This window comes from Camelus bactrianus, chromosome 29, assembly GCF_048773025.1.
Source record: "Camelus bactrianus isolate YW-2024 breed Bactrian camel chromosome 29, ASM4877302v1, whole genome shotgun sequence".
Classification (NCBI taxonomy): domain Eukaryota; kingdom Metazoa; phylum Chordata; class Mammalia; order Artiodactyla; family Camelidae; genus Camelus; species Camelus bactrianus.
Genome location: NC_133567.1, coordinates 23,644,380 through 23,660,986, shown reverse-complemented (window position 1 = coordinate 23,660,986; position 16,607 = coordinate 23,644,380).

Below are 16,607 nucleotides of genomic sequence, written 5' to 3'. Positions count from 1 at the left end.
TATCCACTGCCTTCAGCAGTCACTAGGTTAAACTGTGTTTTTAAAAGACACATCTGGGAAAAAGTTTTGCACTGGTGAGCTGAGCCATGTCACATAAAGACAATCTTTCACTCACGTTGAGTCTTCCCAAGAATCACAGGACAGGTCAAAGAATGACACTTCTCTGGGAAAGAAGCTTTGAAAGGGTCCCAACCCTGTTCTAGCCTCTCAGCAGCTGCCAGACTTCCAGTTTTCACCACGCTGGTGGACTGTTGGTTTTCAAGGCTATGGCAGAGCTGAATAGAAGGCAAATGTCACAAAGCTCACTGGTCTTAGTGAAAGTCAGCTGTATTACTTAAATGCTCCCCAAGTTGCTTATGTGCATTTGGTTAATTTTCAGCAAACTGAAAAAAAGTTGATTTTCACAAATCTGCAGTATTGTTCTTATTACTTTTATGAAAGAGAATTTTAAAGGTCCTTACTCTATCATTTTTGTTGATTTTTATCCCCTTACTTTATTTATATTTCAAGAGGTATATTATATCCTAGAATTATAGATTTGTGGGTTTCTTTTAGTTATTTTGTCAAATTTTAAAATTTGATTTAAAACTATATTGTTACCAATACACAAATTTTAATTGTTACACATTACTGAGAACACATATAATTAGAAAATGTTTTAATTTAACTTTAGTAAAATTTTTCTCCTGGAAGTTATTTTTGTCTTTATTTTTGTGTATGCACTTTGTTGTTACAGTTCACCTGACTGACATTTTTCTAACACTTTTTCTTTCATTGTGTCTATGTTATTTCTGTCTCTTGCAACCAGTATATAGTTGGATTTTCTTTTTTTTTTTTTTTTACTATTTGCTTTCTATTCATTTCCCTCAGGTTATATTTTTAAATCTTCTCCATTTGTCTTATTTGAATTATTTTTGTATTATTCCATTTCTACTGTATTTATTTTATTAGTTTCATACTAATACATTTCTTTCTTTTAAAAGATAATTGTGCCCTAGAGATGAAAATATATATTATCCTTGACTTACTAATTTAACAAAAATTACTACAGTTAACCACGTCCTAGATAATGTAAAATATTGAAACTCTTTTATGCCCAGTTATCCATTTAATAAACATGCTTCATGTAGCTTTTTACAGTTCTTTTAGCAGGAGGTTTACCTAAATGGTGATCCTCATGACAAGAAACTGACCTCTCATTTCTTGTTATTTAGACAGGAATATAGAATGTCCATTAATTGTACTAAAGAGAAGTGGGGAGAAATAGAAGAAACCTTTATCAATATATAGCTAGACTCTAGGAGAAGTTTCAAGAACTGCAACAACTAATCATCAACATTCTGACTTGGGTAAATGACTCTCTAAGACATGAGTCCCCCATCTTCTCAGCCTGCCAGATTTCTGAATGAAGTCATCATTCCTTGCCCCAACACCCCGTCTCCTGATTTATTGGTCTGTCCTGCAGTGAGCAGAACAAGTTTGAACTTGGTAACAAAATTACTTGTACATTTTAGGCACATCTTTCCCTTTTGTCTAACATTTGAGAGCAGAATCTTAGTCATATTCGTTGACCAGAAGTGATGTTGATACAGTATGAACTGCTTTGCTTTTGTTAATTTTATATTTTTCTTTGAAAACAGATGTCACTTCATCCTACTTTTAAAATTTAAAAGGAGCACATGCAAAATAATATGGTATATCAGAGGAACTGGGATGTTATAAGATAATAGTCATTATACTTTTAAGAAAAAAGTGAACATAAATGCCATTTTCCCAATTTGCCAAAGTGGACAAAATGAAGGCTATAGGTATCTCAATTTAAACTAAAAAAGTATCTCAAGTTATTTAAACCTTCTGAACATTTTTGTATTGTAAATTTAAGACATTGAAGTTACCTCTAATTAACAGGATAGGGTAATTCAGTGGATTTGTGTCCAAAAAGCATTAGTGAACGTTGAAGAAATTCTCACAAAATTTCATTCAGTTGAAATAACGAGAGAAAAAAAACTTATGTCAAATCTTTTCCTACACAATCAAAACCATCTGTTTCTGAAAACTGCATAATATTTGAACACTATTATTTAGAGTTCTACTCACTTTGTGGCCACCCATCTTAGTATTTATGGGAAAATTGCATTTTAATCTCATTAAGATAGCATTTACCACATTACTGCTATGGTTATATTAATGGAAAAATTCAACTGATTTACAGGGAATATTTCAGTACACATAACTTGGTGGGAATTCAGAAAACAGTGATGATTTATTACAATTGTTATAGAAATGTATGTAAAAATACATAATGAAAAAAAGAAATATGAGACATGTCAGGAGAAGTCTAAAAAATTATTGGTAAATTCCCATCAGTAAAACTTGAATAAATCAGCTTCTGGTGAGTGGCTAATTGTTCACTCTGTGTTTATTAATATATTTTTAAAAACAACTTATTTGGTTGGTATTGACCAACATCTTTTGGTAATGGTACAACGTTTATGAAAATTTTGTTGAATGAATTTTTAACTGTATGTGTGAATTAAATAAAAATATATTTAATCTAGAGTAACCTGCCTGTGATATGCCTGAACTTAGCTATAGAAGGAAAAAGTATTGGTCTTTTAGTGAATCACAAGTTAAACATGGAGCTGTAAGAAATTCTGGTATTTATTCATTCAGTAAACATGTTTAGCTTCAGCTATGTGCCAGAAATAAGAATAAAACATAGCGTTGACCTTGGATAGCCATAAACTCTAGTGGTAGAGAGAGATAAGTAATTAAAATAAATAAAATAAAATATGAAAAATCCTATAATAAATATGCTGGAAGCAGAATACAAAGAGAAGACTAGCCCAAAGCACTTGGAAAGGATTCAGAAAGGCATTTCAATTAAATAGAATCTCAAGCATAAGTAGTAGGAGTTAGAATTCTGTTATTTTTGTATTAGTCAGGGATTCACTAAAAGTGCATGGTCAATAGTGGGCCCTATATTTCACAATGGGAGTAAATCAAGAAGAGATCTGGCAAAGACTGTGCTAACTAGAAACAATCCCTTATGAGAAAAAGTAAAATTAATTGATGTGATTTAGTTAGAGAAGACAGTTGTAACCTCATGTAAATGGAAAGTTATTGTTTCTTCAGATTCTTATAGAACAAGTCATGACAAACCTATCAAAAATACGTTATATTTGGAACTTTGCTTTTGTTTAATGATGGATTAGCTTGTGTCAGACCAACAGAAACAACTAGAAGAGCTGAGTAAAATACATTAAATCTCTTTGGAGGCATCAGAAAATTACCAAGACAACCAAAATTTGAGGGGAGAAAAACCTCAAGGAGAAGGGAAATTGCTAAAATAAGATGGTCTCTTGGTGCCATTTTTTCTTTCCTGATATCTACTGTTTGCTAAGCAAGGGAAAGCCTAGAGGCTGAGAATCAGGTAAGACTGGTGTTTGAGTCTGAGAGGCTATGTTGAGTTTTGGCAGTCTTACGGTGAAGGGAAGGGCAAAAGCGAAACTCAGGGCCAATTAAGAAGCCTGATTACACCAGATCCTGGAAGGCTATGCTCAAGGTGTAAGGGTATATCTGAAATAGACCAGCCCTTAAAAAATTCAAACTCATCTTTAAATTAGATCAGTATCCATATTGCATTTCAGAAAATGAGCCAGAAATATGCAAAAGTAAGTGTCTATGAGAAAGATAAGATCATCAGACATGAAAATTATCCCTGCGTTATTTTTACACAGTAATTAGGATTTAATCATGTATTACCAGGCTATCAGAACACAAGATCAATATAAATAAAACAGAAAAAGAGAAAAATAGAGATTCACAAAGGTGATCTAGATGTTAAAATTTAGAAGGACTTTATAGTAACTTTGATTCATTGGTTTATGAAAATACATCTTAGTGTAGAGAATTTTAGTGGTTAGCTAGTATCTGCTAATAAAAATCAAAAGGTAATTATAAAACTAACAATAAAACAAGTTAAAGACTTGATAGGTGGGATGAATAAGATAAGACACAGGGGATTTAATGAATTGGAGACAGCTCAGAAGAAAATGCTCAGCTTGAAGCATGGAAATAAAATACACAGAAAAAATTATTAAAACGTCTAACATACAAAGAATTATAATATCACAAAGAAAAGAGACAATGAAGTAGAAGCAATACTTGAAGAGATAATTACCAAGAATGCAAACTAAAAACAAACAAAAAATTTAAAGACTATTATAGAACTGAAAGGGGGAGTTGATAAAATAAAGAAAAATACCCACAAGACAATGCGGGAAACCATCTTCAAGAATATGAGGGAGACATGATTTTTCTTGAAAGAACATAAAAAACACTTTACATGGGGAAAATGATAAGTTGAACTGCATTAAAAATTAAAAACTTCACATCTAATGAAAACATTAAAAGACATTCATTAATAGAAAATTCAAGCCAAGAAGTGGGAAAGAACATACACAATACATACATCTCTCACATATATAATTTACTGAAAAATCTATAATTCAATAAAAAATACGGAACAGCCAATATTCAAATGAGGAAATGAATACCAAAGACAATATCCAAATCACAAATGAATATTTTTGAACATTGCTTAACCTTATTATTATTCGAGATCATGCAAACTGAAACTACAAAGAAATAACTTTATTTCCTATCCAAATTGCTGAAAAGAAAAAGACAGAAAATACCAAGAGTTGGCAAGGATTGGAAGTAATGAGAACTCTTATAGACTGATAGATGAGGTGAAAATTTGTGCATAGCAATTTAAAAAATTATTTCTCAGTATTTACTAAAATTGAACATATGCACAAACTATGATTAAAACTTTAATTCCAAGAAATAGGGCTACTTAAAATATGTGCAATAAAAGGCATTTACTAGAATGTAGGAATGTTCACAGGAGTATTTTTTCATAATAGACCCAAATTACAAACAATACCAATATCCTCAACAATATCTATCAACAATATAATTTATTTTAAAAAGTAGAGTAAATTATATAAGAGGATATTATTCAGCAATAAAAATAAACAAAATACTGATCTAAGGAACAACATGGATGAATCTTGTAAACACAATATTGAGCAAAATAAGCCATATAGTAAACTATGCACTGTATTTTCTTATATAAAGCTTAAAAATGAGCAAAATTTCACCACAGAATCACCAGTGAGAATATTGATAACCTCTGAAGAATTAGATAGGTATTGCAAATAACTGGGAGAGGTCAACAAAGGGCTTCAGTGGTGTTTTAAACATCTAATTTATACCCTTTCTCAATCTGGGTCTGTGGACCATGAGTAGCCAAGATGATGTTATTGGTGTCATGGAAATCCATATATAAACTAAATACTATCTTAGTGAGTGAGTACATTTTTAGATAATTTTTTAAAAGCTTTGAGAATTTATTCTGATACAAAATTACTTAAATTGTTATTGAATTCATAGCAGCTTTTTGCTATTAGGTATTTGGTCAATCGATAGTTACTAATAACAATATTATATTATAGATGTTTATAAAATATTTTACATTAAAAAAGTTTCCCATTCTTGAACAAAAGTTGGAATCAACTGTTTAGATGACATATTTGGATAGAAGTCATTAAAAAAAATGGTCTTCTAAAATTCTCTTGATTTTATGATTGTTTAATTAAAAGAAGGTATATTTCAAATGATACCAGCCCTCAAAATTTTTGCAGTTTGGTGAATGTTAAAAGAACGTCCACAGAGAAACATATTAAAAGTAAGGTGCAAATGTGCAGGGATTTTATGTTGTCACTAATGGATTAATCTCTCTAAATACTCGTCAACTATTATAAGATAATAGATGCTTGGTGTTTACCAGAGCTAAAATTTTCACTGGTGAAATAGATGTAAACAATTCCAGTATTTCTAATGTAAATCATAGTAGAACCTGAAATTGTTTCAGAGTATCTGAAATAGTGATTTGCACATTGGTCAGAATAGTGACTGTAGTTTTTCCTTCTGCCATTGATACTGTTAGTCACATTTCATGCCAAATATATCCTCATATCTCAAGGATGGCATTTCCAAGAGACACACAGTATGAGTAACTCATGTGATGTCTCCCTTGCTTTATTTCTCCCATGTGTTAGTGTTTCAGAACAGCAATCATGTAGTTGTTTACTCATTTAGGTACCTCACAAAAATCAAAACGTAAGAAAACCTGTAACCTTGTCTTAGGCAATAGTAAACCATTAGTAAATGATTGCTAAATACATGCCAGATACATGTGCGATATTATAACAGAATCAAAGGAGATGGATGCATGCATTCCATACTCTGACAATGTTTCTCTCAGGCCTACTACCCTGCCCCCACCCTCTCCCAGACTCATCTCCTCTACATCTTGACATAAAAACTTTCCACCAGAGCCTTGTCCTGTCTCCCTCTTGATCAAATACCCTCCCTGATGCTGGCCTTGTACCAGAAGGTTTTGTACTGGATCCACCACCAGAAAGCTGGCAGCAGTCCACTCCCTAATGAGGCCCTTAGTTGAGCTGGACATTTGAGTTATGTACTACAAACAAAACAAACAAGCAAACAAAACCCAAAACAAAACAAAAAAACCTAGTCAATAAATCATGACCGTTTACGGTTGAAAATAGTGCTATTTGTACTGTGAGTGAATCATATCGTGGGGGTTTGAGCAGGTGGCTTTCAGAGACCGGGTCATTTGCCCTAATCACTATTGACAACAAATTTTCCCTTAGGTGAAATGCATCCAGGGATCCAAAAGAGCTGTGAAAACACAAATCACATGAGCCAGAGCATATAAAAAATACACCTGAAAATTGTGGCCGAGTTATTCACTGGATTTACTTGGTAAACACATGGCCTTCCCCCCTCAATCATAGTTGGAGGAGGAGGAGGAAAAAAAATAAATAATAATAATAGTGATAATAATAATAATTAAAAAAAATACTTCCCTTCAGCAAGGGCCTTCATTGTGTGAGGCATTGTGCTTGATAATTTATATCCAAAATTTCATTTAATTGTCAGAGGAATAAGAATATAGAACATTAAAGCCTTATTTTATTTCAATATAATTACCTTTAAAACCTCAGTAAGCTTCCAATGTATTTGTTTTAGGTTTATTGAGTTGGCTGGAAACCACACCCAAAAATTATATTTATGGGCAGTTTTTGGATGGGGGAATATATTTCCTCACAGCAAGCCTTTATGCACTAAGCACCCTATAGATCACAAATTAATAGATTCAAACTGAGATAAATCAAAACTTGGAATATGATTCTGTCTTCCAGGCTACATTCCAGAGACTTCTTCAATGATAAAGGATTATTCTTCAAGAATTACCTAGGGAACTTTTTCAAAAAAATGATGCTTAAATCATATTCTAAGAAAATTTAATTAAATAAGAATTTCAGGGGCTGGAAACAAAGCATCATTAATTTTTTAAAAAACAATGTGCAGCCAAAGTTGAAACCACTGGATTAACTAGAGGTACTTGAAAGAAGCTTCAGAGTTCAGATTTATCTTTTATCTAATCTTAACCTCTAAGGAGTCTATCTTGCTGCCTCATATTTCAGACCTTTGAGTTGGATTACAGTGTACTTGCCAACAATAAAAATAATCAAATTATAAGTATTTCAGTCAATTTGGATGACAACTCAATGGGGGAAAATGTTTATTGTAAAACTGTCTTTTCTTTATTCCTTGTGTCCAGAGAGGCTTCAGCTTGTCTTTTCTTGAAAAATATATGATGGCCTTAAGAATTAATCCATCAGCACATTGCAACATCCTGATGCTTTCCTAACAATCTCTGAAGACACTGCTCTTATTGCATATGTACAACAACCCATAATTTAACCAAATATAGCAAAAGCATTAATTTTCTACCCAGGAATGATAGAATCCTTGAGCAAATCAATGGTACATGTTAGGGTGTATCACTGCCAGTAATCCAGTCCTGGTACCAGATTCTCTAACAGCATTCTCAGCTGTAAACCAGAGAAATTAAATCTTAGCTTAAACAGGAAAGCATTGTAGTGGAAGGGAAATTGGTAGCTCATAAAAACCCCTCAGCATCCCAGAGAATCACATCAGGCAGAGACAAAGAAGTTAGGGTAAACCAGGATCTTGCCACAGGGACCATCTACAGAAGGTGATGTCGCTGGTGCCACGACCACCAATTACTAGTCTGGAAGTAGACCATTCATGTGTTAGGGGCTCCAATTCTCTTCTACCTTCCAATGGATCTGGTTATGTCTTTCATTCTAGCCTTTTCTGACATCATTGCTCTTCTCCTTTGGAAAAAAATGTATCTGGAAAAGATCTGATGTAAATAATGAATGTCAGTGATGGTTTCTCCAGTTCAGCTGAACTAATGACAACATTGAAATATTTCCTCACCAACCGATTTGAATAACCACTGTTAAAGCACCCTGTGAGGCAGTCCACAAGCACCTGAGCTGCCCCACATTCTACAGTCTCCCACTACAGAATCCGTGGTGACTGGAACATCAGAGATCCTTCCAGACCCTGCCCTGAGCGCTTTCTTCTCAACTGATCAGGGTTGGGCTCCTCAAATTGTTAAATATTTAAATAACACTCTTCCTTCCATGACTGAATCTTTGGCACAGGAGCTATAAAGTGGCTTCATAAATTATCCAAGAGAGCCCAGAATGTAAGTGTGGGTCTACGGTTTGGAATCTAGCAGGCTCATTCCAAAGTCAAAGCTCTAAAACACAGAATCATACTACTTTCCTCTAGATAAGTTTATATCTCAGTAAGTGAATGTCCCTCACAAAATTCACTGATTGAAGAGATGGGAGGCACTGAGGACAGCTGGGAAGGGTATCAGGAAGAGTGTATAAGTGACTCTGAACTCATTTCACGCACCCACATAAGTGCCTAAGGCTGATGTTGCCTTAGGACACAGACTTCCTTACTCCTAGCATCCTTAGGACCAGGGCATATCTGGCAGCTACTTTAAAATCCTGGTTTGTTTAATTTCCATGAATTATGTTTATACATAGAAGAAACACCAATAATAACAAAAATAACACTTGTTTATTGAATCATCACAGGTTACACTAGTGAAGTAATTAAACTGAGGCATGAAAAGAAAATGAACAGATATATTTGTTCCATTATAATAAACCCATAAATGGAAATAAATAATTTGATTTTAGTATCTTTAACCTCTAGGTGAGGAAGAATCTCCTCGATTTAATTAAAGAGTTAATCATTGAAGAATAACAATCTGACAAGCAGAAAAAATATCCCACTAAGGGAACAATTTTCTCCCCGCAGATTAGGTGGGTTTGAAAGTTCCAGCAGTAAAATCTGAAAGCTTGTTTTAGATTTACTGCCATTCTTGGTCTAAAGGAATATTAACAATAGAGCTAAAGGCCAATAACTTATAGGGAAAAAACTTTAAGAACGGCAAGTGGGAGCCTTCGGGCAAAATTTGTTTACCACTTCGTGTTCCGACATGGGTGACATGGTAAATTTAAATTTCCAAGACAGAGGAATTATGTACAACTGAATATGTCTCCCTGAGACCTGGAGTGATGAAAGGCATGCTTGAAATACAATAGAGGGAGGTGGAATCAGGTTTAAAGAAAGATGGATTATGTACAGAAATCTGCAGTTTTATGGAAATGTATGCAACTGAGAGTAAAAATATGTTGAATAACATTTTTTTAAAATTGAGAGGGATCATCAGAATGTACACCTAATGCATTTTAACAACATTCAACTCAAGCAGGTATAGAAAGTGTGTATTACATTTTCGATACAGATCAGAAAGCTGGCCCACAAATAAACTCACACAGAGCTAGGGGATTTCTACTTTCTCTGGAGGTCTGTTTTCTCTGAAAAAAAGAGTGCCCAGGATATGTCAACACATAGGGATAAAACAAGGTAGTTCCAGAAATTAAAAAAAAAAAAAAAGTTTAATTCTTAAAAAGCTTAACTAACAAAGTCCATACATAATAATATTTAGATGTCTCCAGGAAATAGATATTTAAGAAGATACAAAAATATTCCAAATTCATGGATATAACAAGGGAATATTTGCAGAAAGGAGTCTGCCTATAGCACAGGTATAACGCAGACCATAATATAAAGATACTGGCATCTAAACGCTTAAAGGATATTGAAGATTATAGCTCAGTCATCAATTTATGATGATAGCATAACTGAAGCCATGACCACATGTGCATCCATGAGGTTATTCTATATTTCAAAACAAGGAAGGAAATCTACATGGAATTCTGAAGACTCAAGACAGAGATACGTTGTTTGTTGTCATGAACTGTCTGGTAAACTACATAAACCGTAGAGGTAAACTCTGTTTTGTGGCAAAGTTATGTTTCATCTGTATTTCCCAGCACAGGAAAAATAGTGTTTGAATATGATTTTTTTCACACAGATTTCACTCTTAACAAAACAAATAATGATTGGCTTTATAATGGCATTGGATCAAGGTGATAGATGAAGTGATACACACAACTAGGAAAGTGGGTACACTGAAGGAATTATGCCCACACTTCTATGCAGTTTACTCCCCTGATTTATCCAGATATTGTTAACATTGCCTGCTCAATTGTAGGGTAAATGAAATTTGCAGCTCTGGCAGAAGTAATGCACAAGAATAAATAAAAATACGTAGAAAATGAAAAAAGTTGGGCAGGAGTGGCCCTGACAAATATAAAATTGTACTATCAAATAAGAGTAATTAAAACAGCATGATAACTTTTCCATTTCCAATCAGAAAGCAGCAAACCAAGTAACTGAGTCCAGAAACAGATTAAAAAAAAAACAGATTTTAAAAAAAATTTGCATCTAAAACCAATGATAAAATAATGGGCTATTAAATACACCATGTTAGGACAATTAGCCATATATGATTGTTGGAGATAGAAATGATCCCTTCATTGCATGAAAAGAAGTTCTGAATAATTCAAAGAACTGGTAAAAACAATAAAAAACAAAACCTATATGGCACATTAGACACAAAGCCAAAAAGCCCAGCCATAAAGTAAATGGAGGGGATACCTTTCATCCCATTAATAAAAAGCGGTGTTTGAAATATATGAAAAGCAACAATGGATGAACCGGGGAGAATATTTCCAATATATAAAACAGAAAAACTGCCGTTACTACTAATATAAGGAAAACATATGAATTGGTGAAAAGGGGCAATGTAATGAAAATAAACAAGAGCTATAAATCGGTAATAGAGAAATGCAAATATCAAATAAATATATAGAAGAAGTTTTACGACATTAATAAATACGGAAACGCGAATCAAAATGATATACAGTGGATTCTTGTTATTCGCAGTATTTATGTTCTATAAAGTTGCCACAAAAACTGAACTATTATTCCTCAAAGGATCGCAAGGTTAGATTTCTGTAAACCTCTAGTCACAACATTTTCATCAATTGATCAATACATAAGATTGTTTTAAGGGTGTTTCTGTTTAAAGACATCTTATTCAATAAATACTATTGACTGATTCATTAACATTGAACTCACAGCCAACAGGACTAGACCTCATGCCTGACGGAAGCTGATCTAACTCAGATATTATCTCTCTGAGGCACATCGCCGCCTCCTTGCACTTGGGAACACCAGACAGCCCGTCAGCACCACGCCATTATAAACAGCAAAATCACCAACAAACACAAAATATGGAAAATGCGGCACTAAACAGATGCCAAACATCATACTTATTTGCAGTATGAGAATTGAGAATTCTTTCATTTTTCCTCAGCTGGAAAAGCGCAGGTTACGTGGTTCAAATTTTTCGCTATTCTGAGCATGTCTTCAGGAAGCACAAGGGTACTGATCTGGGGTTAAAAATTAATTTTTAGTGAGCAGGCAAGTTCACAGATTGGGAATCCAGGGATAATGAGAGTCATTTTAAGGTATCCGATGAGCGTAGTCTGAAAAAATTATGTATTCCATGCTGTTGTGGGGGAACAGGGATTTGAATATTCTGCTGGTGGAGTATAATTTGGCGGTGCCCCTTTGTGTAAAATTTGGCAGGATATACAAAATTTATAATGTGCATGCAGTATAGCTAAGTGATGTGTGTGTGGTATAGTTAAGTAACCACTTCTAGGTTGCGCCTGTGGAAATATAAATGTATATAGAATATAATTATAAGAGTGCTTATATCAGGATCATTTTTCAAAGCAGAATTTCATGAATAATCAATTTTCAGACATAAAAGAGTATCAAAATGAATTACAGTTCATCCGTACAATGATACATACATTAGAAATTTCTAAGGAATATATTAGATCCATATATACAAAGAAGGTAAGACATTCTACATGTATCACTAAGAAAGGAAAATGGAAGAACAATATGTATAATTCATGTTAATAAAACCAATTTCTGTTGCTATTTAAAATTTTGAATATACAGTTGACCTTTGAACAATTCAGGATTTAGTGGTGCTGACCCCCATGCAGTCAAAAATTCTGCATATAACTTTTGAACCCCGCCAAAAACCTTGAATACTTATAGCCTTCTATTTATTGATGGGAAACCTTCCTGCTAACATTGAGTTGATTAACAAATATTCTATATGGTATATGTACTATACACTTTATTCTTATAGGAAGATAAGCTAGAGAGAAGAGAATGTTATTAAGAACATCATAAGGGAAAAAACGTTTACAGTGATATACTAATTAACACTGTTAAGTTTATAGCATCTGTTTACAAGATGAATTGCCCGTCAGCACTTCCATCAATATTGTCTTATATGATACAAAATATTGTAAATGTTGTAGGTATTACTAGCCCTGGACATCAAATATAAAAAGATGATGTGACAAAGAAATTCATATTTATTTACAGGTATAATGATTCATGTGTTGATAACGAAGCAGCAGCGATATGATTGCTTCCTGGTCGCTGGCGCGATCTAGTGCCGCCCGGTGTGACTGTTTCATGGTAGCCTAGCCTAACGCTAATGGATGAATTATTATAAAATTTTACTGGCATGCAGTATATTATAACCATATTTATAAAACAGTATTGGAAACATTGTTACTTAAAAAAAAAAGCTCTTATCTGTGATGATTGGCTGATACGCATTCAATCCAATCATGAGAGAGAGAGGCATACAGTAGGGAATGTAATTCTTTGAAAGTAAAATTATAAAACATTAATAAAACTAACATGTTATTCATATTATATGAAATATCACTCGCCTTATGCCTCTGTAAGCATAGGCTATCCACTTCAAGTCTTACACATGAGGTTTCAGACTCAGTACTTGGGTGATGATAATGATAATGACACAAAAAATTCCTATACAGTTCTTGCCATACAGTTATATTTCCACATGAAGACACTCACACATGTATGCAACAGATACTTGCAGTAACTGCATGGCAGGATGATTATTTACTATTCGTTAAGTGGAGGCAGATCATCATAAAGGTCTTCATCGTTGTCGTCTTCATGTTGAGTAGGCTGAGGAGGAGGAGCGTGAGGAAGGGTTGGTCTTGCTGTCTCAGATGCGGCAGAGGCAGAAGAGGTGGAGGAGCTGGAAGTGGAGGGAGGAGAGGCAGGCACACCCGATATAAATGTATAGGAATATATCATAATTCCTGAGTTCTTTGCTTTTTCATTAAAAAAAAAGTTTCTATATGGTACCAATCTTTTTTTTTTAACTGTCTGCTTTAGTTTTCAGTGTCTGTATCATAGAAGGGCCCATGTCATTAAAAAAAAGGCAAAAGAAGTCTTGAATAATCTAAACTTTTCTTTCAGACTATCTAATGTCACATTTTTATTTCTGGCACTGCTTCTTCTACGTCTTCTTCTGCACTGGGTCAGAAGCACTTACCTCCATCAAGTTATCTTCTGTTTATTCCTCTGCTGTGGTGTCTATTAGCTCTTGAATTTCTCCAAGATCTGTGTCTTGAAACACTTCACCCTCCCGGCTTTTTTTTTTTTTTTTTTTTTTTTTTTTTTGCCCTATCTACAATCTCTGTCAGGATTTCCTTCATTGGGTCTATTATAAATCCTATGAAGTCACACACAACATCTGGACACAGTTTTCTCAGCAGGAATTTATTGTTTTGGGCTTGATGGCTTTCAGTTTTTTCTGTAACAATGATGGTATCTTCAGTAGTGTAAGCCTTCCAGAACTTTACGAAGTTTTATCAAGGTTCTCTCCAATAGGGTTGACAGTCCTTTGTAATAAGCCTTAAAGTTCCTTTTGACGTGCTGATCTAAGGGCTGAACTAGGGACATTGTGTTTGGGAGCCATTAGATCAATTTGATGACTTTGGTGTTAAACTCTTGGGGTTCTGTGTGGCCAGGGGCATTGTCCAGTATCAAAAGAACCTTATTGCAGTTTATTTTTTAAATTAATTTTAGCCCATTTTTTGGGGGGGAGATAATTAGGTTTATTTATTTATTTTGAATGAAGGTCCTGGGGATTAAACCCAGGACGTTGTGCTAGTTAAGCATGTGCTCTACCACTGAGCTATATCCTCCCCCTCAAAAGAACTTTAAAAGGCAGTCCCTTGTTGGCAAAGTACTTCCTGACTTCAGGGACAAAGCATGGATGGAACCAAGCCAGAAAAAGTGTTTCATTGTCCAGGCTTTCTTGCTGTACAACCAAAAAACTGGCAGTTAGTTTTCTTTTCCCTCTAAGGCTCAGAAGTTAGCAGCTTTTTAGATAAGAGCAGTCCTGAACATAAACTCAATTGCATTTGCACAAAACAGTAAAGTTGGCCTATCCCTTCCTGCCTTAAATCCTAGGGCTCACTTCACTTCCTTACAAATAAATGTCCTTTGCAGCATTTTTTTTCCAGAATAGGGTACTTTCATCTGTATTAAAAATCTGGTCAGGCAGATAATCTTTCTCCTTAATAATTTTCTTCATAGCATCTGGGAACTCGTCTTCTGCCTCTTGGTCAGCAGAAGTTGCCTCTACTGTCTTATTAACATTTTTAAACCAAACCTCTTTCTAAAATTATCAAACCATCTTTTGCTGGCATTAAATTCTCCACCTTTAGGTTCTTCACCATCCTTTTGCTTTCAGTTGTCATACACTGACTTCACTTTTTCTCGAATGCTATTACAGTCCCTAGGCATGACCTTCTTACGGCAATCCAGCACCCACATCAAAGCTGCAGTTTCAAAACGAGATCAAAGGTAGTTTGCAAAGAGTGCAAGATTTTTAAACCTGCTGGCATAGCTGCAGCAACAGCTTCACTTTTTTTTCTTCACTTTTTATATATTTATTTTTACAGTGGTCCCCATGCTGGACTCATTTATCTTGAAGCAGTGGTTAACCTCAACTGCAGTTCTCCATCTATGGTGCACATCAAGCAATTCAGCGTTTTCTTGTCATGTCATGGCTTTTCTCTGCTTCTTAGGAGCACTTCCAGCATCAAGTGGCACTTCTTATGAGTACCATGTGTTACTCAAGGTTTACGGAAATGTGCTAAACATGATGAAGAACACACGGGAACCAGGAGAAAGCACTTTTGACTGTGATAAGAAATTTACTGGAAAGACCAAATGTTCAAGTGGAGGTGATTAGTATCACATGACAGTTTAAGCAGACATTTGCAGACTGCAGTTCACCATCATAGTAACAGGAGGTGGCTATAAAATTATTACAGAAGTACAGTAAGTACTACAGTTAATTTTATGCAATTTTGATTGAATACTGCATCTTTATATTTCCCTCCACTGTGAATAGCACCAAGTAAGGGTTTGTGTGTGTTAACTTTTAATAAATTCTAATTTTTATATAGATCTGTGTTTATTTTATGTCAGTAAATGATAAAATAGAGTCTACATATTTTTATACATTGCTAAAATGACTTTTTCTTATTTTTTTTTCAGTATTTCTAGGCTATAAATACCATCTGCAAGTTTTTGTAAATTGCTTGCAAATCTCCAAAATATTTTCCAATATATTTATGGAAAAATATTCACATATAAGTGGACCCACACAATTCAAACCCATGCTGTTCAAAGGTCAGCTCTCTATATAAACTCATATAAATATATGTTTAAAGTCTTGAAGAAAATAGAGAAAAATAATTGTTTGCTTACTTCCAAAGTGGAAATTAAGATTTAAAGATAAATTTTTACTACTTCTAGATATGCTATTTATTTTTACTATTTAGGTAGTATATTGTTGATTTTTCCCACAATAACAACATTAAAAGTAATTTTTGCTATTGAAAAATACAAGAAAGGAAGATTTAAAGGGCAAAAAATTATTTTGCCCTTGAAGACTTAACAATTAGTAAAAAAAAAAAAACAACCTTATCTTGTGCTATAAAATTCTAAATTACAAAGCACTGTAAAAAACAAATATGTAAGCTGTCATGAGACAGAGCAGCTGATTCTAAGCTGAGCATGGACATTTCAGTGAGAGAAGGCAACATCCCAGGTCTAACAGAAGTTTGCTAAATGATTTAAGGAAAACTCTATAGTCATAGAAAATTAATGATATGGTGTTTGAGGAAAGTTAATTGATATGATTGCACAGAATATCATGTCATACTATCAATAAAAACTCACAAAAGATTGAAGAAAGTTGTTCTATCTCGTAA